This window comes from Lepus europaeus, chromosome 13, assembly GCF_033115175.1.
Source record: "Lepus europaeus isolate LE1 chromosome 13, mLepTim1.pri, whole genome shotgun sequence".
NCBI lineage: Eukaryota > Metazoa > Chordata > Mammalia > Lagomorpha > Leporidae > Lepus > Lepus europaeus.
In genome coordinates this window covers 40,752,972-40,780,590 of record NC_084839.1, presented here as the reverse complement: position 1 = coordinate 40,780,590, position 27,619 = coordinate 40,752,972, and the positions used below count along the sequence as shown (strand labels likewise).

Sequence of the window (27,619 nt, the reverse complement as noted above, 5' to 3'; positions counted from 1 at the left end):
AAATAATAAACAAATGTTAATCAGTAGTATTTATGTATGTAAATTCATTAGTTGTTCAAAAGAACCTAACGATGCTCATACTCCACAATATATGTGCCCCAGGGACAACATGATGCCATTATGTGATGTTGGAAATAGCAGCAAACTTACCTAGAATGTTTCATAGCTTATTTGAGCTCAAATTGTGATTCATGTTCTCTAATATTTTCATTTTGGGTCTTAGTTTAATACATGCAAACATAAACAGTAAATTAGCAGTCTATTTTTCCATTTTTGTAGGAAACAAAAGTAGTAGCCTTATCTAAAATGAGAAAGAGGGCATTCACAAAATAGCTAAATTTCACCAAATCCTTAAAAGATGAGAATTAGCACCACTTCTGGGTGGCCTCTTTTGACTTTTCACACATATACATATAACTACTTCATTCATTCCACAAACTTGTGTTTATTAAACTTGGGAGTCAACAGTAAATAAACCAAAGTCACTACCTGGTATGCTAAGGACATGGTAAGTAAGCAGATAATTATAATAATATAGGACAGTGTTATAATTAGGTATATAAATAGAGAAGCCAGCTACCAACTCTGTCGGGGAACATGGAATAAACCTCACAGAGGAAGTAAGAGTTTACAATTCCAGTCTCCTGAGAAGATGGACTGACAGGTACAATAAGGAATAAGAATAGAGAACCAGGGAGGGATGGTAAAATCTAGAGATCTGTAGACATCTATACATCCTTCTAATTAAAAAAAAAAAAAAAGCAGGATTCAAATTTCATTTAAATCTAGTGAGATTTACAAAAATTGAGGTTACTATGAATTAGGTTAAATATTTTTATACAGAAGCTTACATTATTTTTTTATTTTTTCTTTCCAGGAGGCAGAAAGAAACAGGAAGAGAGACAGGGAGAAAGACAACCCTCATGACTGGTTCACTCCCCAGATGCCTATAACAGCCAGGGCTGGGCCAGGAGCTGGGAACTCACTCAGGTCTCTTGCATGGTGGTAGGACCAACCACTTGAGCTATCATTGCTGCCTTCGAGTCCACATTAGCAGGAAGTTGGAATCAGGAGAAGCCAGGCTTCAAACTCAGGCAGTCCAGCACAGGATGCGGTCATTTTAACCAGCATCTTAAATGGTAGATCAAATACTCACCCTCATAAGCTTGCTTTTAATAACTTATATTTGTATTCAGTAAATACTAGATAAGGCGAGACAGGTGTGTGTGGGTGGTGTTTAAAAAATGAATTTAAAAACTTTATTTCATTAAACATGGAACTTTATATATCATAGTGGGACAAGCATTTAGCCTAATGGTTAAGATACACACATCCCAAATTGGAGAATCTGTATAGTACCTGGGTTCCAAGTCCCAAATCTGCTTCTGACTCCAGCTTCCTGCTATTACCCTGAGGGAAGTGGTGATAACTCAAGTAGTTGGTTCTCTGATACCCGTGTGGCAGAGCTGGACAGTTTCTGACTCCCACCGTTGGCCACAGTTCAGGGTTGTTGCAAGCATTTGGGGAGCTCTTCATCTATCTGCCTTTCAGATAAACATTTTTTTAAAGATGTATATAATTATTTGAACATCGGAGTTACATAGAGAGAGAAGGAGAGTCAGAGAAAGACAGAGAGGTCTTCCATCTGCTGGTTCACTCCTCAGTTGTCTGCAATGGCCTGAGCTGCACTGATCCAAAGCCAGGAGCCAGGAGCTTCTTCCGGGTCTCCCACATGCATGCAGAGGCCCAAGGAGTTGGGCCATCTTCTACTGCTTTCTCAGGCCACAGCAGAGAGCTGGATCAGAAGAGGAGAAGCAGGGACTCGAAACAGCGCCCATATGGGATGCCGGTACTGCAGGCAGCGTCTTTACCTGCTACACCACAGCATTGGCCCCATAAACAACAATTTTTAAAAGAAATGTATATGATAGAAATTTTTAGATACTTCCAGAGAAGTCTAGACTAAATGTAGACATGTCAAACAAAGAATTAAACCATGATTTTTTTTTTTTTTTTTTTTTGCTTTAAAATTTGGGGACCAGGTGGGCATTTAGCTTAATGGCTCCCAGGGGAATATTATACTGGCGTACTGGATTGCATAGACATCCTTGGCTCCTCACCCAGCTTCTTCTTAAGCTACCCTAGATGATAGCTGTAATAGCTCAGGTAATTGGGTTCCTGCCACTCCTGTGGAAGATTGGATTGGGTTTCTGGTTCCTAGCTCCCATCTTGGCCCAGCCCTAGCCATGGGCACTTGCAGAAGTGAATCAACAGATGGGAACTCTGTCTTTAAGTCTCTCTGTCTCTCTCTGACCCTCAAATTAAAAAACATGGGAAATGTTAGGACAAGCTATGATAGAAAAAATAAGGATCTGAGGGAATTAGAATATACATTTAAACAACAGCTAACAAGCAAAGATTGAAATAATTATAAATAATTCCTTTCTCTCTGACTCTCTGTCTCTCACTGATCAGTCTGCCTGTCAAAAAAATAAAATAAAATAAAATAATTATCTCACAATCAAATTAATAGGCAGCATCCACTAGACATCCATCTGAGTATGTGGAATGCTATAGAATGTGCTTATATCTTATTCAATATTTGAAATGTTGGCCAAAAACCAGCTTGTAACAGTCAGACTTACCTGAGAGCATGCTGCCCACCTACCATGGCCAAAAACTTTGTGCAAAGAAAAGGGATATTCCCCATGGCTTCTTGACATAGCTGGACTTGGAACAAGTAAACACTTCCAGAATGAGTTTTCTGCCCCAAATCAAGTTAGACACATTATCCATTTATCCCTCAACTATCCATAAAATGTCTGCTTCTTACTGCCTTGGATAATTCACTCATTCAATGTAGAGGTTTCATGCATATATGTTGCTCTGTTCACCTTTATCTTTTATATAGGTTATAATTATCATTTTGCTCTTAGTCACCATTTTAAATAAAAACAATATACTTAAATGAGTTTACAGAATGAAATGGGAATAGCATGCTTTCATAAAAAAATCAAGAAAATACAAAAGCTGTAGAAAATCTAAATAAAGGAAAGATTGTAAGAAAAGCTATGTACAGGCCGGCGCCGTGGCTTAACAGGCTAATCCTCTGCCTTGCGGCGCCGGCACACCGGGTTCTAGTCCCAGTTGGGGCACCGGATTCTATCCCAGTTGCCCCTCTTCCAGGCCAGCTCTCTGCTATGGCCCGGGAAGGCAGTGGAGAATGGCCCAAGTCCTTGGGCCCTGCACCCGCATGGGAGACCAGGAGAAGTACCTGGCTCCTGGCTTCGGATCAGCGCGATGCGCCGGCCGCAGCGGCCATTGGAGGGTGAACCAACGGCAAAAAGGAAGACCTTTCTCTCTGTCTCTCTCTCTCTCACTATCCACTCTGCCTGTCAAAAAGGAAAAAAAAGAAAGAAAGAAAGAAAGAAAGAAAAGCTATGTACACATTAATATAGTTATCTATGTGAGTTACACAGCTCAATTGGTTATAACTACAATCATAGAGAGTAAATATATCCAAACTTCAGATTTGGCCAAGTCCTGAGCATTTAATGCTCCCTGATGATAATTCTGGCAGAAAATAAAAAATATCGACACATCAAAGGTGAACCTTGAACAGAGCAAGGTAGCTGATGATGTAGTGCAACCTGGGAACATTAGACCATTTATGAGAGATTTGTACATCAAATTGCCACTGACAGCATTATTTTAGAACAAAATCAAACATCAGTCAAAATGTCCTAAGATGTGTTAATACTGAAAGACAAAGATTTGTTACTCTTAGAAGCAACAAATTCCTACAGAAGAGTAAACCCATTGCTAAGCCATCTGTTATTTGCAGTACACATAATAAATTCAACAGACGGGTATGCCCCCTGTGTTTCCTATAAACAGATGGTTTTTTAAAAGTCTAAAATATCCTATCAATGGAAACCTCAACCAAAACCAAATTAAAAAAAAAAAAAATCCCTCACAACCACACAGCCCTCAGTTGAATACTTGATTTCTTTTCATTCACATACACATAATAAAGATGACACTGCAAACCCTAGACTACTATCCTTCTGTTACCATGAGAGCAATATCTTTTCTTTGTGAGACACATGTGGAGACAAAGGAGGTCTATTCAGTTGAACTGGTTAAACCATCCTTTATACCTGGAATGTTGATGATACTTCTAGTTGGCAGGCAGAAGCAGCATAGCCAATAAATAGCTCACCTACTTCATTTATTTACAAAACACACATGCCCACAGTACACAGATACACCACATAAATGAATGGATTCAACATGTAAAAGGACATGGCAGCATCCCATTACAGCAACCTATTTGATTCTAAGATACTTCCCTTAAACTTATGAAGAAATATTATTTTGAATGAAATAGTAACATCTGAGAACTTTTTTAAAAAATTCTACTCAAAAGCATGCAGATGACTATTTAAACATATTTTCAAAACTTAATCAAATATTAGTTTTATGTGATACCAAGTCCTTCATATGACATTAACATGCTCAATAGAATAATTTTTATGAACAGTTTAGAGTCAGCAGATAGAAATTATTTAATATGGAACAAAGGCAAAAATAAATTGATTTTTTTTTTATCTATTTAAGCTAACCAGAAAGTCAGACACTTCCAGCCGGCACCATGGCTCACTTGGCTAATCCTCCACCTGTGGCACCTGCACCCTGGGTTCTAGTCCCAGTTAGGGCACCAGGTACTAGTCCCGGTTGCTCCTCTTCCAGTCTAGCTCTCTGCTGTGGCCTGGGAGGGCAGTGGAGGATGACCCAAGTGCTTGGGTCCCTGCACCCGCATGGGAGACCTGGACGAAGCACCTGGCTCCTGGCTTTGGATCGCACAGTGCACCGGCCATAGCGGCCATTTTGGGGGTGAACCAACGGAAGGAAGACCTTTCTCTCTTTCTTTCTCACTATCTAACTCTGCCTGACAAAAAAGGAAGGAAGGAAGGAAGGAAGGAAGGAAGGAAGGAAGGAATTCAGACACTTCCATTTTTTATAAATAATATTCTTCTTACAATAATTATTACCATTTGAATTAATCTTTCTTAGCTTCTATTACTGATGAGTCATAAGTGTTCAGTTCCTTTCTTGGAATTAATTAATATAGGTATCCATATAGAAGACATACCCTGGAAAAGGATATGTGAATATATATATTTCAAGTCCATTATATTCAAATATTCCCAATCATTTTTCATTCAAATAAAGCTAACAAAAGATTAAAAACTCAAAAGAGAGACCAACTCTAACATAAAATAACCACAGAAGAAAATGAGCAGATTTCTCTCTGCCAACTGTCCCACAACATTAGTGAGAGAGCATACCAGGAAACACCTTACTGATGTTTACTGATCACTGTGTCATGGTTTAATGAGGATAGGATTTTACTATACATTTACCATGCCAAATACCACACGCTTTTCATGAACTCATTTAATTCTCAAAGTAGTCACAGAAAATAACAGCAACATATTAATAAAGGAATAAAGTATTACTTAGAAAGCACATATTTTTTTTAAAAATCTACACAAAAAGTGCAATCTTTATTAGCCACCAGAAACCTCCTCAGTATTGGAAATGATCTACTACAAATGGGAGGCTAACATGTTACAATTTAAGGCACATTTGCTATTAGTCTAAATGAAGACTTTAGCCTGACCTCTATCTAAAGTATCAAAGTTTCAGAGAGCCATAAAATAATACACATCAATTAATCATCATCATCTGCTGAGTCAAACATTGGAAAATAATGTCAAGAAGTTACCCTGTAATTACTTTGTGGCTCCTTGAAAACCCATTTGACATAATCACTCCTTGACAGCTGCAGCAGGGAAAATGTTCTATTTCTTCTCCCACCAGTACCCTCTTCTGAGAGCCAGGGGCATTGCTTTTCAGCACTTCCTGATCTGCCAAATGTTTATGAGCGAAGCGTGTGGGGTGCCTTGGTAATCAGTGCTCCTGAGGCCAGTCAGGGCTTGAGAGTTTCCAATCAAAGCTGTGGATTCAGGAGAGCCACAGTCAGGGGACGGGCAATAGGCTTATTATTACCAGTGCGCAGAGAGGAAAATTACTCAAGTACAACAGAAGAGTATCTGGTTTTATCTAAAAGATTTCTGGAACATTTCCTTCCCTCCTGTCTATGACATTTCCATTTACAAAAGAAGTCCTCGATATATACCACATTATAATCTGTTACACATTCTTATTTGCCTGCATGTGGGGCAAGTGGTATTTTAAACAGTGACTTCATGAAAACTAGGCAAGAAATTAAGTCATCCTGTACCCAAATGAGAAAGCAAGCAGGAATTCCCACCCCAGGTTTTGGGAACTAGGACCACAGTTGGGTTTTCTGCCTATACCTGAGATGACAGGGGCTAAACAAAGCTCTCTCTGAACATGAAGTGAGGCCTTTTATCGGCTCATTTCGGAGATGTGAATATGGTACTTGATGCCTTCTCTAGACACCTACCATTGAGCTGACTTCTGAGACCGTTCCTCACTTCCCAAGGAGAGAGTGTTTTCTATCATAATTACCCACTTGGCTTTCACCAGGGGCGTCCTCCAGAAGAAAGGTCTAACCTGACGGCACAACATGATAAGCCAGCACCTCAGCAACAGTGTGTGCCAGGAGCCTAGAAAAAAAAAACCTCCACAAAGCAATCCCATTGTGAAGATTGAAGCTTTGTATTGCATTGAGAATACCTGTGTTCTTATCATGGATTTTTCATTTTTTTCCATCAGAAGAGATTATGAGTTAGGCCTGTGACACAGCAAGATTTAGAAAGTCTATTGCATTATCAAAAATATCATTGATGCTGTATCTTACACCTCTACAGTGAAAGGGGGAGAAATAAAGAGTAGAAAAAAGAAGCAAGCAATAAAGGAACTAACCAGGCAACTCTATAATAAATGCCAGTTTCTGGAAGGCTATTTTATTCCACTATAAGGGACAAAAAGGGGAAAACTCATTCATACATTTTGGTTCTCAGTACTGAATTGGGAAGTGCTCATGCTGATTTCTTCATTTTCCTAAGTTTCCACACTCATCCTCAGAAGTTAAAACAAAGATAATTTATCCCACTTTTCTAAATAAGAGGAAAATTTGAAAGAGAAAAAAAAGTATCATGTTACCAATGTTATTTACAGTATTTTCAGGTAGAACAAAAAAAATTGAAGGCAGAAGGGAAAAGAAGTCTTTCATTAAAAAAGACTAAGTTAATTGTGCTGGCCTAATTTATGGCTGTATCATTCTCACTTTTGTCCCTAGTAATGCCACTTGCATATTTATAAGAAAGAAAATTCTGCATAATTAAAAAATGAATTTATAGATTATTTCATAACTGACATTTTAAAGTAACTTTTTAGTAATAATGTGCTACAACAATGACAATCTCACTTTCTAAAGCCTTTTTAAATGTTGATAGTTCTTATAATACTCTCTAAAATTGTTACTAATTTAACATTTCAACTTCATATCTTCTCCCAATTTCATATAATTTATCCTACTTAATTCCTTGCTTCTGGATTTGCCACACTTGCCACCCAATGAGTTTATTTCACTGGTCATTTATTTTTAACAGTAAAGCCAAACTATTTGAAGGAAATAATCTCCCAGCAAATCCAACATAGGGAAAAAAGACTCTTATTTATCCAGCATTTTGTGCCATGAATTGAAGCTTTATTGCAAAGAGTAAGCAATAAACAAAAACACCTCAGGGGCCTGGGAGGAGCAATGTAACCAATTACATTTAATTAAATCAAAGGATGGGAGCCCCAGGGTTGAATGAGCTGAAGAACAAATTTGCATTAACACCTAGCAGCCAAACAAGTAGCTGTGGGTCTAGTCGGCAAGTACAATTGTCACCATCTATTCTCTGCACTGAAGGGGGGCCATTAGCTAAATTCTTAGGCATTGTTTGTCCACTGATGAGAGGCTGCCTTCCCAACATTTCACTCTATCACACATGAAAATTGCCTACTAAAATAAACAGCTTCCTCCGAGAGCTCAGAAACAAACATTATTACCTGACTCCAGTTTGCAATTTGTTGAAAACTCTTCAGGGCTACTAAAGGAGACAAAAAGAAAATGAAGGGTGTGATTCCAGGCCCTAACTTTACATTTGATGGAGATCATAGGTTTGAGCAGATTCTTTTGTAACATCAGAGACTACAAGGCAGGTTATTCCTTAGGCTCCATGAACAGTAGCTCTTTCTAGATGGAATACTTTGACTTGATCCTACAATATAAAGCTCTCACACATTCATAGCTGAAAGCTTACTCAACTATTCAAGAAAGTCAAAATGGTCTCACTTTACAGAGAATTCCCCTGGTGACTATTTTTATTGTTCAGAGAATATGGTCTTTTTAAGATTTTTATTTTGAAAGTCAGAGTTACAGAGAGAGAGGGAGAGAGACAGAATCTTCCTTTCTATGGTTCACCCCATAGATGGCTGTAACAGCCAGCACTGGGCTGAGCCAAAGCCAGAAGCCAGAAGCTGCTTCTGGGTCTCCCACATGGGTGATAGGGGCCTCATATGTGTAAATATATTAAACAATATTCTCAGGGAACAGCACTGTTGGATGGAGGGTTGAGCTGCCACCTACAACACCTGCGTCCCATAGGTCCACTGGCTCTACTCTCTGCTGCTCCACTTCCCATCACCAGCTCCCTGCTAATGCACCCAAGTCTTGGGGGATGACCCAAGTCTTGGGCCCCTGCACCCAAGTGAGAGATCCGGCTGAAGCTCTTGGCTCCTGGCTTTGGACTGACTCAGCCCTGGACGTTGCAGCCATTTGGGGAGTAAACCAGTAGATGGAAGATTTCTTTCTCTATCTGTAACTCTGCCTTTCAAATAAATAAATTTTAAAAAATAACAGCATAGAAAATTTTGAAAGTGCAACACAATAGATCATTAGTAGTTCCACTCTGGTAAATGATGAGAAAGTCAGTATGATAAAGGCTAAGAGAGGGGCAGATATATGGGGCTGGCTAATGTTATTTCATGTTGAAAATAAACCAAAATTGTAGCGAGACTATAATACATATTAAGAAATATTAGTCCCGGGGCCATTGCTGTGGCATAGCGGGTAAAGCCATCGCCTACAGTGCTGGCATCCCATATGAGCACTGGTTCGAGTCCCCCCAGCTCTCTGCTATGGCCTGGGAAGGCAGTAGAAGATGGCCCAAGTCCTGGGGCCCCTGCACCCACATAAGAGACCTGGAAGAAGCTCCTGGCTTCAGACTGACACAGCTCCAGCCATTGCATCCAATGAACCAGTGGAGGAAGACCTCCCCCCCCACCCTCTGCCTCTCCTTCTCTCTCTCTGTGTAACTCTTTCAAATAAATAAATAAATCTTTTAAAAAAAAGAAATATTAGTCTGAATTAACAATATGTGATAATTCTCTATCCATAAGATATTGAAAAGCCTTTTTTAAATGAAACCTCCTGGATCACCAAGCTATCACATTCTACAATGCTTCAAAGTGAGATGCATAGTTTACAAGTAGGGCCAGCAGGCTGAATCTAAATGGGTTCAGACATTTCTACTGCTCCTGTAACAGCGATTTTGGTGGCAGGGTTTCAGCAGCGCTTTAAAGAGTTAGGCTCTTTGACTAGAACCTAAAGTTCAAAATGGCTGGAACAGAGTCTCACAACCTACATTTCATACCTATTCCTTATACTCAAGGCACTCTTTTTTTAAAAGAATTTATTTACATAAAGTGAAAAAATTTCATATATTTCATATATACAGAGTTAGGACTATAGTGATATTTCCCATCCTACCCATGCTCCTACCCACTCTCCTCCTTCCTTCCTTATTCTTTTAATTTTTTAAAAAGATTTATTTTATTTATTTGAAAGAGTTACAGAGAGAAGTAGAGATAGAGAGAGAGGTCTTCCATCTGCTGGTTCACTCCCCCAGATGGCTGCAATGGCCAGAGCTGCACTGATCCAAAGCTAGGAGCCTGGAGCTTCTTCCAGGTCTCCCACGTGGGTTCAGGGCCCAAGGACTTGAGCCATCTTCTACTGCTATCCCAGGCCACAGCAGAAAGCTGGATTGGTAGAGCAGTCAGGACTAGAACCAGCGCCCATATGGGATGCCAGTGCTTCAGGCCAGGGCTTTAACCTGCTGCGCCACAGCACTGGCCCCTATGCTTTCAATTTTAAAATGACATACTTTTAGTTTATTTTATAATCATAAGCTTAACCCTCCACTAAGTAAAGAATTCAACAAATAGTAAAACAAAGAAACAAACAAACAACAACAACAAAAAAAACAGTTCCTCAGCAGTAGAGACAAGAACTGTAAACAATTATAGAATCTCAAAATGTCAGTTTTGCTCAGGTATATTACATTTTTTGGTATTCTACATTAACTACCAGAGAAAACATGTATTTGTCATTTGTCAAATTTGTCATTTGTCAGACTGCCTTATTTCACTAAGTATAGTGGTTCCCAGTTGCATCCATTTTGTTGCAAAAGATAGAATTTCATTATTTTTTATGGCTAAGTACGATTCAATAGTGTATATATACTACATTTTCTTTACCCAGCCAGCAGTTGATAGACATCTGGGTTGATTGAATTATCTTAGCTATTGTGAATTGAGCTACAATAAACATCAGAGTACAGATAATGCTTTCATAGACTGATTTCATTTCGTTTGGGTAAATTCATAGGAATGTATTGGCTAGGTCATAAGGTAGATCTATTTTCAGATTTCTGAGATATCTTCATACTGTCTTCCATAATGACTACATGAGTTTACATTCTCACCAACATTGGATTAGGGCACTTTTATCCCCACATTCACACCAGCATTTATTGCTTGTTGATTTCTGTATGAAAGCCATTCTAATCGAGGTGATGTGAAAACACATTGTGGGATTTATATGATCTCCCTGTTGGCTAGTGATCCTGAGCATTTTTTCATGTGTCTGTTGGCCATTTGAATTTCATCCTTTAAGAATTGCCTATTCACATCCTTAGCCCATTTCTTAACTGGATTATTTGTTGTGTTGTTGTTGAGTTTCTTGAGCTCTTTATACATTCTAGATATTAATCCTTTATCAGTTGCATAGTTTGCAAATACTTTCTTCCATTTTGTCAGCTGCCTCTTGACTTTGTTGAGTGTTTCCTTTGCAGTGCAGAAGCTTTTTGGCTTGATGTATTTTTGCTTTTATTATCTGTGCTTTGGGGTCCTTTCCAGGAGCTCTTTGCCTGTGCCAATATCTTGCACAGCTTTCCCCATTTTCTCCTCCAGTAATTTGATGGTATCAGGTTCTAGGTTTAGATCCTTAATTAATTTTGAGTTGACTTTTGTATAAGGTGTAAGATAGGGGTATTGTTTCATACTTCCGCATGCAGAAATCCAATTTTCCCAGCACCATTTGTTGACTTTCCCTTCTCCAGGGATTGATTTTAGCTCCTTTGTCAAAGATTAGTTGGTTGTAGATGCATGGATTAATTTGTGGGGTTTCTATCTGTTCCACTGGTCTACATGTCTATTTTTGTTCCAGATTAGGCTGTTTTCATTACAGCTGCCCTAAAGCATGTATTAAAGACTGTTATTGTGATGCCTCCAACTTTCTTTTTGCTGTATAAGACTGCTTTAGATATTCAGGGTCTCTTATGATTCCATATGAATTTTAGCACCATTTTTTTTCTATGTCTGAGAAGAATGTCATTGGTGTTTTCATTGGGATTGCATTGAATCTGTAATTGCTTTGGATAGTATAGACATTTTGATGATATTAATTCTTGCAATCCACATGGGAGATTCTTCCATTTTTTTGTGTCTTCTATTTCTTTCATTAATGTTTTGTAATCTTCATTGTAGAGATCTTAGTCAAATTTATTCCAAGATATTTAAATATTTATGTAGCTATTGTGTATGGGACTGATCCTACAAGTTCTTTCACAACCATGGCATTGTCTGTGTATACAAAGGCTATTGATTCTTGTGTGCTGATTTTATATCCTGCCACTTTATCAAACTCTCTCAAGAGTTCCAATAGTCTCTTAGTGGAGTCTTGGTGTCCCTACATACAGAATCATGTCATCTGCAAACAGGGATAATCTGATTTTCTCCTTTCCAATTTGTATCCCATTGATTTCTTCTTCTTGTCTGATGACTCTGGCTAAAACTTCCAGAACTATATTGAATAGCAGTGGTGAAAATGGAAATCCTTTTTTTGGTCCTAGATCTTGCTGAAAGTGCTTCCAGCCTTTCCCACTCAAAATGATGCTGGCTGTGGGTTTGTCATTTATTACTTTGATTGTGTTGAGGAATGTTCCTTTTATACCCAACTCACTTAAGATTTTTATCACAAAAAGGATGTTGTGTGCTCGCTTCGGCAGCACATATACTAAAATTGGAATGATACAGAGAAGATTAGCATGGCCCCTGCGCAAGGATGACACGCAAATTCGTGAAGCGTTCCATATTTTTAAGTTTTGGGAGGGGGAAGCCATTGTAACCCATAAGCTGTACTTTGGAAATTTATATTCATTAAATAAAAGTTTAATTTAAAAAAAAAGGATGTTGTATTTTATCAAATGCTTTCTCTGCATCTATTGAGATAATCATTTTTTAATTCTTCAGTTTGTTAATATGCTGTATCACATTTATTGATTTGCATATGTTGAATCATCTCTGCATACCAGGAATAAATCCCTCTTGGTCTAGGTGAATGATCTTTCTGGTGTTTGTTGGATCCAGTTAGTGAATATTTTGTTGAAGATTTTTGCATCTATGTTCATCAGTAATGTTGGTCTATAGTTTTCTTTCTCGTTGCATCTATTTTGGTTTAGGAATTAAGTTGATGCTGATCTCATAGAAGGAGTTTGGGAGGATTCCTCCCTTTCAATTGTTTTGAATAGTTTGAGAAGAATTGGAATTAGTTCTTCTTTAAAAGTTTAGTAGAATTCAGAAGTAAAGCCATCTGGTCCTGGGATTTTCTCAAAGCACTCTTAAATTCCACAAATTTGTTTTGACCATGCCCACATTTAGACAGGTCATTGTGGCAGGCCAGAGTGAAGGCCTCAGAAGCAAAGTTTCTCTCTTATCTGCTTCCATGCTCTTTTCCTCTGTTCCCACTGCCTCACTCATTAAGGCAAGCTATAGAAACTGTAGCTTCTCTTTCCCAAAGTAGGTCATTGAAGTTAGAACCTTTCTCCCCCAAAGCAAGCCACATAAGAATATTACTCTTATCTTCTCTTTCTGTCTTAGAGATGTCCATAAAGAAATTCTCTGACCCCCCAATGACTGACAGTGGATCAAGAGTCCCCATTTTAGAAAGGTTTCTACCCCATACTGGGGAGGAAGGAATGCTGCCTAGAGAGGCCAGGAAAAATCTAGACAGGCCTTTCTGGGCTTCACCACTCCGTCTACTGGCATTAGATCTTACCAGTTTTGTTCATATTTCTACATGGCTGTCTATGGAACCTAAAGGATGAGAGTAGACACAGCACCCTGGGTCTCTGCATCTTCATTCTAAAGGCTCCTAAGTCTAGTAAAACTATAATAAAATATATTTGTTGTGCTTTTCTCTCCTTTGCCCCTCTGTTAATAGGGTGTCAGCCATGACCTTTTATGATGGTCATGAAAGGAATCATCCTCTTTCCACCCCTGTGAGGAAACAGCCCATAGAACAAGGAATAATGCCTGCTGCCTATGCTTTGACATTTGTGAAAATTAGTATCAACTTTATAAACTCACAGTCTTATCAAAAACTTGCATCCAGAGTGGAATTTGAGTTATTAGTTTAAGGTTAATGTGACTCCATACTGCTTAAGTGGTATAAAGCCTGAGAAACTTGAAGAGATACAAACATACTTATGCATATATACAACATATTCACAAAAGAATTCTGGAAAAATCTCAGACTGTATTTACTAAAACAACTAGCTATATCTATAAACTCTGTCACATATTTGTGTGACAAGCATGAAAATACATGATCTGATGTTGGCCATATACCCATAATAATATATAATATTATATTCCAGAATATTTTATACTATTTAAGCACTGATTTATAGCACCTTAACCTCCATATTAGTTTACATTTGAGGCCTAACAATACTTTGTGGGCAACATTTTTATGCCAGAATGTTATTCATTTGCTTCCTAGTTATACATGCTTCATCCACTAAAATATTTATAAAATCTCAATTTGGTGATAATTGTTGGTAATCTTACTACTCAGGATCACAGATAGTGATACTCTTCAGTCTCAACAAATAACTGTTATTGTGATTGTATGTGATTATAATCTGTACTAACACAAATTCTTGGCATTTTATGCTACATCAAATATTTTACCAGGTAATTTAATTGCTAAGTATTTAGGTTTTCCAAATTGCTAGGTAACTAATCTCAATGTTAAAACTATAAATTCAAATATTTTCAAAAATCATTTTACTGTTAAGCAACTCCTCCACTAAGTACAATTTCCTTTTGCCAATTATGCTATTTACCCAATTCTATTTAATACGAACATGTAAATTATTTTCAAGGTAATTTAAAATGTTTTAGAGTTGGCATAATTTTCAATTATTCTTAAAAAATAAATTACTTGGTAAAACAATTCTCAGTTTTTCTCTTAAAGCCATGGGCAAAGCTATTAAGTTTTCTTCTTAATGGATTCAATCCTATATAGAACCAGAGAATTAAATCAGGATCCTTGAAATAGTATCTATTTTATACATCTGGGTTTTCACTTAACAATCATTTTGCTCTTTGAAAGATGTAACATCACTTACTCATTCTATATTAACAAAGGCAAAGAGAGAGAATAATTGAAGGGTTAATATTATAAATCTGAAAAATTTTTTTATAGTTATATCAATGTAAAAATGAATCACAGCCTTTTCCAGTAATCAAAATAGTTCATATAAAATGTCATTGTTTTTTGATTGCTCTATTTTTTATTGCTCTATCAGAGTCTAAAATGACTTCATCTTTATATTTCCATGATAATTTGCAATTGCTGTTCTCTTCATTTAGTCATGATATTCTTCTTCTTACAATGTAAGTAAATCTTCCCCACCAAAATGGGTATTATAACAATGGTTAGTAGATGCTAGATAGGCAGATAATTACTGACTTCATAGGTAGATTTGAAATATTGTTGTCTTTTGATAAGACAAAATGGTATTCACTTAGAAACCTGGACATTTTCTACCATTAAATAGCTTTCTTTTCTTTTTAATTATTTTTTATTTTTATAACTAATATGAATGAAGTCATTATTTAAAAAGTATTATTTTCATTATTAGCTTGAGGTTCAATCTGCTTCTATGAGACCAGGTACACTAGCCAACAAATTGCTGGTGATACATCCTATTATTATTATTATGAGTATTACATTTTAAAGGGACCAAAGCAAAAAATTATAAAATAATGACTTTAAAAATTACAAGATTAGGTAAAATATTCTTCCAGTAAATTATTTTTAATGTTCATTTTTTAAAGGATTTCTGTTTGAAGAAAGCAGCTAAAATGTCTCTTTGCCTCTCAAATAATTTAAAAAGAAATTTAAAAAACAGTATTTGTTATGGTTAACAAAGGTGCAAAGAAGATCTGTGTACATGAGGCAGAAGTTATTTTTCTCTGATTATTCTATGGCACAGAAGCGAATTTAATCAAGATGTATGTGAGTATTTATGTATAAATACATGGCATACTTTGAAGGATTTTGTTTTTAAAATAGATGATTGAGAGCATTAAAAAAAAAAATCCTTAATCCTTTTGGAGCAGGTCTTTGGCCTAGTGGTTAATATAACAGTTAAGGCACTCATATCAGCATGTGAGTTCAATCCCTAGCTCTGGTTCAATCCTCAGCTCTAGTTCCTGATTCCAGCTTCCTGCCAATGAATGCAAATCCCGGCAGGCAATAGTGATGACTCAACTAGTAGGTTCTTTCTACCCACAAAAGAGACATAAATTGAGTCCCTGGCTTCACCCTCTTCCCACTATGTGGTCATTTGCAGAGTGAGGCAGCAGATGAGAGCACTCTCTAATAAATTAAAAAAAAAAAATTTATGTCCTCTTTGCTAAGTGTGTAATAAAATATCACATGCTCCTTTAATATTATTCAAAATTACAATATAAACACATTCGATATCATGGCTTAAAGTTGAGGGATGCTTTCTTTCCCAACTTCAAACTCCTTTAGATTCTGATTCAGACTCTGCTCCCTGCTACAATACTATTTGTAGAGTTTCACTTGTCTCATCACATGTAAGAATGAGGATATCAAAATAAGCATAATATTAAGAAATATGAAAATAACCAGAAGAAAGACTTAGAAAATTCAAGAGTTGGCTTCTGACATACAGGACAGAATAGGTAAAGACACTGTTAATTTTCAATATAAACCCTTCAACATATTCTATTTTAACCATATCTGTATGCCATTTTGATTTTAAAAACTGAGCCACTACTCTGTCCCAAAAGTAGTGTTATGTGAAGAAAAAACATAATTAAAACCTGTTTCCTGCTCTCCAGGAGTTCATAGTCTGTGGGAAGTCAGATAGGTAAGCAAAATTACAATTCTGAGTGATAACTGTGCTCATAGAATTAGTTACAAGATGGTATCGCTACAGCATAGGATAAAAAGAAACAGGGGACTGATATTTGAAATGCTATTTGAAATCAGAGTCTTGATGTCTGAACCTGTGTGTAAGATGACTCGCCCTCACATCTAGAGCCACTCCTGGGATAATTCCATTAAAATCAGCATAATCAGTAGGAGATATCCTATTCCTCTTGAGGAGTGCTAAAAGAGAATTGTTTATGACACTTTGATTAGTACTGCAGGTTGAGTAAAAATAAGGAGGAAAGAAAAGCTGAGACTGACAGTGTAATGGACATTTGGTGCACCATACTACATTGTTTCTAAAAAAGGAGCTCATTTTTACAGTTAAAAAAAAATAGAGGTTAGGGCTGATTACCCGTGCATTCACTCTTCCTATGAATTCTTCAAACAGCAGATCACCTCTTTTTTTAATTTTATTTTATTTTATTTTTGACAGGCAGAGTGGACAGTGAGAGAGAGACAGAGAGAAAGGTCTTCCTTTTGCCATTGGTTCACCCTCCAATGGCCGCCGCGGTAGTGCGCTGCGGCCGGCGCACCGCGCTGTTCCGATGGCAGGAGCCAGGTGCTTCTCCTGGTCTCCCATGGGGTGCAGGGCCCAAGCACTTGGGCCATCCTCCATTGCACTCCCTGGCCACAGCAGAGAGCTGGCCTGGAAGAGGGGCAACCGGGACAGGATCGGTGCCCCGACCGGGACTAGAACCCGGTGTGCGGGCGCCGCAAGGCGGAGGATTAGCCTGTTGAGCCACGGCGCCGGCAGCAGATCACCTCTTACAGAGATTCAATCGAAGACTCCATTGTGTCAGCTGGGCAAAGATATGTTGTAAGAGTAAAACACTGATCTATAAGATAAAATGTATGCTCCAAATCAATGACCAAAATGTGGTACTTGTTTTTTCCCTGAACCAATACATAAAAGCCTAGAGACCAAGGAAGAGAAGTGAGAAGGCCTCCCACAACATACTTAATGACCTCAAAAACTCTGAAGACAAGGAACTCACCCATACACTTCAGTACTCTCACCAACTGGATATTCAAATCCTGGACTTTAAATATTGAGAAGGTAAGCAAAGAACAGACATGGTGACAGATTATTTGCAGCAACAGCAGAAACAGCATCAAGAATCTAGTGATAGGGCTGGCCTGAAGCAATGGCATCCCATATGGGTGCCGGTTCTAGTCCTGGCTGCTCCTCTTCCCATCCAGCTCTCCGCTATGGCCTGGTTTAGCAGTAGAAGATGGCCCAAGCCCTTGGGCACCTGCACCCATGTGGGAGCCCCAGAAGAAGCTTCTGGCTCCTGACTTCAGATCGGCTCAGCTCCCACCGTTGCGGCCACCTAGGGAGTGAACCAGCAGGTGGAAGATCTCTCTTTCTCTCTCTCTCTCTCTCTCTCTCTCTCTCTCTGTCTCTGTCTCTACCTCTCTCTGTAACTCTTTCAAAAAAATAAATCTTTTAAAAAAAAAAGAATCTAGTGATGACAGCAGTGATGTGCATGCAAAGGCAGCATGCTAACCAGATGATCCTGCAGGTTGATCAAGGCATTGGTCCTAGGCCCAGCCTGCTTTGTTTCCTGTTCATTTCCAAAGCTCCACTTTCCTGCCTAACCCCACAGATCCTGGGAGTAAATAAATTTTACTTCTATTCAAGTTTGTCAGTATCAGTTTCTATTATTTTGCAGCCAAGAACTTGACACAGACTGGATATGACAGAAAATCAGAGATACGAAAGGATTCCTTAATCTCTATAACACTCTTACCTATTGTCATTCTGAAAAACTATTACTGAGTCAGAGTATAACAGAGTACTTTTAAGTTTTCTCTGTTTTTGATTTAGGCAGAAAAAGATAATGCTTTCAAAACAAAGAACATTATGTGTTTAACCTGAGACAATCAAGAAATCAACAGGCCTGTTATAAATATTACACTATCTAACAAATCACAAAAAGATCATCTTTTACCCACCTCTAATACCCTTGATCTATATTTCAACTGTTTTCCTATTTTGTACTGTTCTTGTGAATAATATTACCTTTAATTTTTTTCACTGACACATTATTGAGAAAATTTGAAGATATGGTTATTTATTAACGAATAATTATGCATTTCTAGAGATGAATTTTTAGGTCAGAGAACATCTTCATTTCATAACATCAATTTTTATATTGAAGTTTTTTTCTTTATCATTCAAAGAAAAATCTATGAGTATACTTATCAAACACATAAATAAAATTTCTTTACATTGCCAAAATTTCAAACATTTTAAACAAGATTAAAGTTTTACTTACTGCAAAACTTTCAAGAAAACTACTTAAAAAACTATATGAAAATGAAAATATTCTAAACAAGTCTGAGGAAACATTTGTGTGTCTTAGCAATGTGTGTTTTGTTTTTGATGGTTTTACGTTTCTGATATCCAATACTGCTTTGACATCAGATCTTCTCCCACAACTCCAACATTAAGAATCACTGCCTGAGAGATATTTAAGTCTAACCAGTACCACCCTGCACCTGTTCAAAGGAAATAAGGGCCGATACAAGCAACAGCTGGCAATCAACCTTCTTTGTGAATAAAGATTTACCACTTTCTTAGTGATCTCTTGACCACTGTGATGGATAATAGCAGAAAGCTCTGGAAGTGATTAACAAAGAAAATTAAGTGACAGTTAATCCCTTAGACAATTTTCAAAAAAAAAAAAAAATTACCAAAGAGGGGAAAAAAAGATAAGCTTGTACCAGCAGAAAGTAGGCTAAGAATAAATGATATTCTATCCTGAAAAACAGACTTGAATTCAATCCATCAAACTAGTATCTTTAAAATTGTAATTAAATATTTTTAGTACCAAATTACCCACACTACTTTCAGGGGCCTAGTTATACTACAGTAATATCTTGAATATATCTCAGTGTTCTAAGATTTTGTATATACTTTCTCTGCACACATGAAGGGTCTTCAAAAAGTTCATGGAAAGTAGAATTAAAAGTTTGTTTTTCACAAAAAGTCTTAAAATCCATGTACAATTTTATCACAATATGTATTTTTTATGAAATTTTCAAAGACCTCTTGAATATATTTCATCTCCCACAACTGTGGAAAAAGCATTGGTTGAGTTTGAAAACTAAAGACAATCATAAGAACAAGAATAAATACTAATTAGAAAACAGTCTGAGATTTGAGGGTATGATTTATTCAATCATATGCAATTTATACACAGATTAATATTAAATTTCATACATATATGTGATCTTTGGAAATTTTTAAATTAGAAGCTAGAGGTTAAGGCTATATGTTATTATTATTAAATTTATGTTAGAGTTGTACATTTAATAAATCTTTCTCCATGAGTGGTCAAGATGCTACTTGGGAATGCCTCTCATATCAGAGTGCCTGAGTGCAAGTCCCCACTCAGCTTCCTGTTAATGTGCACCCTGACAGTCAGCAAGTAAAGGCTCAGTCCTTGGGACCTTGCCACCCACATGGGATATCGGAATGGAGTTCTGGGCTCCTGACTGAGTCAGGCCTCAGTCCACGCCTATTGCAGTATTTGGGAAGTAAACCAGAGAACAGAAAATTTTCTCTCTTTCTCTCCCCACCTCCCATGTCTGTTGTTCTGCCTTTCAAATAAAAATAAAACTTTTAAAAAAACAAAAAGTTATTTTAAAAAGTCTTTTTATATAATTACCTAAAATAATTTTCTTATTTCCTGAGTATTCAGCTAAATTTGGTGATTAGTGACTTTGGGTATTTTTCAGAAGGTAAAAATCTCTAAACACTAAAAGGACAAAACACCACCACATCTACTGGGTCTGATGACTATGCACCTTGAAAAACATTCATTACTTGGGTGGGTAGTAGTGCAGCAGGTTAAGCTGCTGCTGGGGAGGCCTACCTCCCTTATCAGAGTGCCAGGGTTCGAGTTCTGATTCTGCTTCCAATTTTAGCTTCATGCTAATATGCACCCTGGGAGACAGTAAGTATTTGGATTCCTGTCACCCATGTAGGAGAACTAAATGAAATTTCTATTTTTTAAAAAAGAGTTATTTATTTTCTTGAAAGTCACAGTTACAGAGAAGCAGAGAGAGAGACAGACAGACAGACAGGTCTTCTATCTGCTGGTTCACTTTCCAAATGGCCACAAAGGCTGGAGCTGGGCCAATCTGAAGCCAAGAGCCTGAAGTTTCTTCCAGGTCTCCCATGGAGGGGCAGGAGCCCAGGGATTTGGGCATCATCTGCTGCTTTCCCAGACACATTAGCCAGGAGCTGGATCGGAAATAGAGCAGCCATGACTCGAACCAGTGTCCATATGGGATGCTGGCACTACAGGTGATAGCTTTACCTGCTATGCCACAATGCTGGCCTGCTAAGTGGAATTTCTCACTCCTGATTTGAGCCTGACCTACTCCCAGCTGCTGTGGGCATCTGGGCAGTGAACCAGCAGTTGGAAGATACCCTCTGTCTGTGTTGCTTTACCTTAAATTAAATAAATACTTTTGAAAAAGTTATTACCAACCATGGAATATAAAACATTGTAAGGTCATTTTCTGAAACTCATAAAATACACACAACCAATGTATAAGTCTCATAAAAAAAAAAAACTTAAAATAGAAACTAGTAGAACTCTTCATTCACAAAAGTACTAAGATACTTCAATATTAATAAGACACACAAAAAATGTTCTAATGAAATTATCACTTTAGACTAACAGGGCTGATTAAAGGAATGATTTATTTGAGTAGATCCTTGATAAAAGGATTCCATGGGAGACAATTATTATTTACTACCTATTCAGAAATATGTATGTTGGCTCTGTTGGTTTGATTTGATTCATGGTATGCCCACATTTCACATATCTGCATATTCTTTCTTCTGCAGCATGTTATACAGTGTGTTAAGTTACATCTTCTAAACCATGACTAAAATCAATGGGTAGTATGTTCCTTATATTATGCAATACATATACAGGTATTTCACAGCCTGACTCATATCTTCTTTCAATGTTGAGAATTTCATAATTTAATATTATTGTTGCCAACACTGTCTTCCTAGAGGAAGCTACTAATTGTCCACATTTGGACAATGGGTTCTTCCACACAACAAAGAGCATTAAGGTTATTTGATGCATTAGGCACTATAGACAATGTGCTTAAGGCTAATGAGTTGTCCAAAGACCTAAGAAAATATATGTATCTATAAAAAAAAAAATACTGTGCCATAAAAACAACAGAACTGAAGGATCAAAATTTTTAAAAGTTCAAACTAATTTCTACGAAACATGACAAACAGTAAATCTCAGTTTAACACGTGGCTATACTCAAAGCGCATTTAATGTAAGATATGGATAAACTTAATGATTTATTTAAAGACTTATTTGAGAGGCAGGATTACAGAGAGAGAAAGAGAGAGGAGAGACAGAGAGAGAAAGATCTTCCATCTACTGGTTCACTCTCCAAATGGCACAACGGCAGAGCTGGGCCGATCCGAAGCTTGGAGCCAGGAGCTTCTTCCGGGTCTCCCAATGGGTGCAGGGGCCAAAGCACCTGGGCCATCTTTTACTGCTTTTCCAGGCCATCAGCAGGGAGCTGGATAGTAAGAGGAGCCGCCGGGACACGAACTGGCATCTATATGGGAAGCTGGCACTGTAGGCAGAGCCTTAACCTACTACACCACAGCACCAGCCCCAAACTTAATGCTCTTAATAGAGTTTGCTTCCAAAATCAAGAATTATACAGGCCTGCATCACCTACCTGTGACAAACTAAACAAATTTTTTCTATAAAAAAATAAAGAAGAAGAATTTAAATATATGTGAAATCAGATAATTCCATTTACAGAATATAGCTTATTTGTTTTCAATTATTTCTCACTATAGTGAACATCTCCATATTTGTGGATGGTCCACATATTCTGAACATTCTTTTTTGAGTATGGAAATTTTCTCAATACTGTGAATTCCTTCTCTCCAAAGTAAAAGCCCAAACTAATCTCCTTTTTTTTTTTTACCTTGCTAATAAAGCAGTCACATCCAGTCAAACATACTTGCCCATGACTCCAATTTACTAGCGAGCAAAGGAAAGAGAGAGGTGTCTTAGGGGATCCACTGAGAGTGGTAGTGAGAGAGTTCATTTTTTTGAACTGTGGTAAAGCATATATCATTCATTAGATGCGGTGGCAAGTGGCAGCACCAACATTTCCTTCACTGAAACCACTTCCCAGTGTAATTTGGGCATTATATCTGATGCATCCCCCCCAAAGTCTGACTTTCTGACTCCCCTAAAATCCCATGAATTTCTTAAAGCCTTAATAAATTCCTTCTTGGTTAAATCAAGTAGAGTGGATTCTATTGTTTGCAACCCTGCAATGCATCTTAGAGCTAAAATAAAAGGACTCCTTCCTTACTCCCAGGCAACCCCCATGCAGCAAATACACATTTATAATTGAACTTTTGGCACAACAGCTAGGTGTCTACTGTGTTGGATATGGTAAAATGCAGAGAGCATATATTCCAACTTCTTCTGTACTGAATTCTTATACTGCTGAAGCAGGAAAACTAAAACTACTTTCCCAGATTCCATTGCAAATAAGGTTCTACATATAAATTAGGATATAACACGTAGACACACGTACATGAGATTTGAAATATGAACATAACACTTAACTCGCTGCTTCTACAGGAAAGCACAGTGACGGATACCCTGAGTGTTTCTGCTAAAGCATCCCTGTGTGAGAGCAGAAGATACCACAGCAGGCTCCTGATCCCCTAATCTGAATTACGTAGTCTTTTTTTTTTTTTTTAAGATTTTATTTATTTTAAAGTCAGAGTTACACACAGAGAGAGAAAGAGAGGCACAGAGAGAGAGAGAGAGAGAGAGAGAGAGAGAGGGAGGTCTTTCATCCCCTGGTTCATTCACCAATTGGCCATGACAGCCAGAGCTGTGCCGATCCGAAGCCAGGAGCCAGAAGCCAGGAGCTTCTTCTGGGTCTCCCATGCAGGTGCAGGGGCCCAAGGACTTGGGCCATCCTCCACTACTTTCCCAGGCCATAGCAGAGAGCTGGATTGGAAGAGGAGCAGCCAGGACTAGAACCGGCGCCCATATGAGATGCTGGCACTGCAGGTGGGGGCTTTACGCGCCACGCCATAGTGCCAGCCACAACGAGTAACCTGTTATGAGTTATGTATTCTGTAATTCATCAGTCCTGGTGGTGACCTCCTGATTCCCCACACTAAAGATGGAGGAAAGGAGCAATGAGCCGAGGAATGTAGTCAACATCTAGAAGCTGGAAATGGCAAGGAAACAGATTTTCCTCCAAGCCTCCAGAAAGAAGAGAAACCTGCATATGTTTTGGTTTGATAACTATGACCAATATAAGACTTCTGGCCTATGAAACTGTAAGATAATAATGATAAATTTGTTGTTTTCAGACACTATATTTGTGGTAACTGTCATGAAAGCATTAGAAAATTAATACAAAATACATCTTTGGTAGCCCTGTTTAAAATATCAAAAAGTCAAGGAATAACCCACCTTTCCATCAATGGGGACTGTACTGTACTAAGTAAGTATGAGATAGTTCACAATGCAGTATGATACAACCATTAAATGATGAGCTCAGGGCAGGCATTTAGCCCAGCAGTCAGGACACAGGTTGAGATGCCCAAATCCCACAAGATGCGCACGTGTTCAATGTCCAAATCTTGCTCCTGACTCCAGCTTCCTGCTGGTGCAGATTCTGAAGGACAGGTGATGGCTCAAGTAGTTGGGTCTCTGTCTCCCATATGAAGACCAAAATTCAGTTCCCGGTTCCCAGCTTTAGCCCCAGCCCAGCCCTGGCCACCTTGGGTATTCAGGGAGTGAATTTGCTGGGAGCTTTATCTCTTTCAAATTAAAGAATAAACAGTAAAAAAAAAAAAAAAAAAAAAAACTATTAAGGTGATCTAGAAGTTTAGTGGGTTGCTATGGTAAGATATTTAATCTGTTCTGTTAAAAAGAAAAAAAAAAGGGGGGGGGGGATACGGGGCCAATGCTGTGGCGCAGAAGGTTAACGCCCTGGCCTGAAGCACCGGCATCCATCTCATATGGGCACCGGTGCGAGACCCAGCTGCTCCACTTCTGACCCGGCTCTCTGATATGGCCTGGGAAAGCAGTAGAAGATGGCCCACATTCTTGGGCCCCTGCACCCACGTGGGAGACCCGGAAGAGGCTCCTGGCTTCAAATCGGCGCAGCTCCGGCTGTTGCGGACAACTGGGGAGTGAACCATTGGATGGAAGACCTCTCTCTCTCTCTCTCTCTCTCTGCCTCTGCCTCTCCTCTCTCTGTGTAACTCTGACTTTCAAATAAATAAATAAATGAATCTTTTAAAAAATTTATATGCATTATATATTTAGTACAGAATAATATATGCATAGTATGATTTGATATATGGTTTTAAAATTGTGTTCATATGTATATTTAAAAGTCTACAAAGAAATCTACCAAATGCTAACAAAAGCTATCTGTAAGGGATAGTTTCAAGAGTTCTTTCAGATTCTTGTATTGCTAGATTTTTTTTTAAATCAAATGTAGGATACAAAAAAGTAATAACTATACTTCTGTTTTCAAATATATAGCTAAATATAATCAGTCTTACCCTATATTAATATTTTTGTGATACTTATGTAATTTAAATATAAATCATTGAGCATACCAATTCTAAATCTTACTCAAATGTAGTAATATTTTAATTCTGATGTTAGTGATTCAATACTCTACCAATGTACTGAGCCAAACTACTTAGTCAAATGCAGTTTTTCTAAATTTTCTAAAGCAAAAAATGCAGTAATACTGTGTTCACAGTAAGCTGATAAAGAATCACAGTACTAAAATAATCAGTCTGTTGAAACTGAACAGGAGCATTTGTTAACAGCTGACTTACACTGAGGAGTACATGCTAAATTCAACATGAGTCCAGACAATGTTGTCCTTCATCAAAGGCTTCAGTCAATGAGCTCTCAAGGCCTATTAGTTCAATATAAGAGTATAAATATTAAAAGAGCAATCCTCAAATCTTTAGATTCCCTCAAGTTTTAGAAAGACATCCAAGGAGAAAGAATCTAAAACATAGAGGGTTATTGTGTGAAACCATGCTCACAATAATATAGACACATTCATTTAAAAGTAAAGATCCATTTAAGCCTTACTATTTTAGGGTTAAAAGTGAATACTGAGTGAAAGAAAAAAGGACTCACAATTATCATTCCAAGGCAGTATGCTAATAACTTTTAAAATTTTATATTTTCTTATTAGCCTTTGATATAAAACCACTGGATTTTTCATTTACATTACATTCAAATATGGGCATATAATTTATTATTACTGAAGATTCTGGTAATTTCTGGAAGTGGCTTATTAGGATTTAATTATTAGATGATTTATGAGAGGGGATCATGTAAACATTTTATATTTTCATTTAATAGAAAAGATGAGATCTATAATAAAGAACTTAAATTACATGTGTTAAAAACCAGTACTATATCTAAATATAATAATTTGAAGTACATGTCAGGTTTCACAATTACAAAAGTCACAAAAGTAAAAAAACAGCCTTATTTTGTTAGCTGATATTGCATTCAATATACACAAATTCAAAGAATAATGTATCTACTGAAAGGAGCACATCATAGAATAGTCGTAAGTTTACCCTGTTAAAAATTATCTACATCCTTTCATCACAAAATATAAATTTACAAAATTTACAAAATAAGCTACATATTGGGGTGCCAGTTTGAGTCTTGACAACTCTACTTTTGAGCCAGTCTCCCACCAGTGCACCTGGGAATCAGCAGATGATAGGTTAAATACTTAGGTTCCTGACACTCAGGTGGGAGACCCAGATAGTTCCTGGCCCAGCCCTGACTTTGGCAGATATTTGGCAAATGAAGCAGCAGATAGAAGAACTCTTCCTTCTCTGCCTCTCCCCCACTGTCACTCTTTCAAATAAATAAAACTTCTTTAAAAAATAGCCAAAAACTATAAGCAACCCAAACATTCATCAACAGATTACTGGATAAACAAATTGAGGACCTATTCCTACAATACAATGCTGACCAAGAATAAGAACAATGAACAACAGATACACACAACATTAATGAATCTCAAATATATTATGCTAAATGAAAGACACTAGAGGAAAAAAAGTGCACATAAGACTGCATTTATACAAAAACTGGAAGATTCTAGTCTAGTATATCATGATAGAAAGTAAATAGGTGGTTACCCATAAGAAGTAGGAATTGTCTGATAAAGGACATAAGAGAACTTTTTGGAGAGATGTGATAGTGGTGATATGAGGATATAAAATTTTCAAAACTCATTAAATATGTGTACTTTATTTATGTACTTTATATCTCAATGAAGTGGATCTTCTAACAAATTAAATTTAAGAAGAACTAAGTCTTATAATCCACTTCTAAAAACTTTTAATAATCTATATATAGCTTACATTCTGTAATTGAATTTCCTCTTTTTTCAAATACATGGGCACTCAAAAGATATCCATTAATATTTAATTATGTATATACGCACTTACTATTTTTCTTTAAATAATAAGTGCATTAAACTCAACTACACTTCATGAATTGATATTATTTGGTAAAGCATTTGGTTAACTGAAACAATTATTCAACATCTTGAAAGGATTTTGAATATTAGTTCACATTTAGATTGACATGAGAAGAATCAAACCTACAACCATTTACTAAACTATTATGTGCAGCTTAGCCAACATTAGTAGCAATTTCCCTTTAAAAACAATATTTGAATTTAAAACATAACACAGTATTATGAATCACAGCATGATTCAGTGTGTAGGGGTTAGAAATGAAGTACTGAATATACATATAAGGGGATGCAAAATACTTTGAAAAGGAATACTATGATTTCTAGCACACTTCCCACCTAGGGATTTCAATTTCCATTCTATGGCAGCCACTTGAAGAAATGTGGAATCATTGT

General features: G+C 37.3%; 1 protein-coding gene and 1 non-coding gene across 3 annotated transcripts in view; one reads left to right on the top strand and one right to left on the bottom strand.

The window, feature by feature from the left end:
• Nucleotides 1–27,619, bottom strand: part of CAMKMT (calmodulin-lysine N-methyltransferase) — a 467,624-nt gene that overhangs the window by 367,321 nt on the left and 72,684 nt on the right. The window lies entirely within an intron of this gene.
• LOC133773121 (U6 spliceosomal RNA) lies at nt 12,377–12,483 on the top strand. The gene has a single exon (XR_009867895.1). It is a non-coding gene; the product is annotated as a U6 spliceosomal RNA (small nuclear RNA).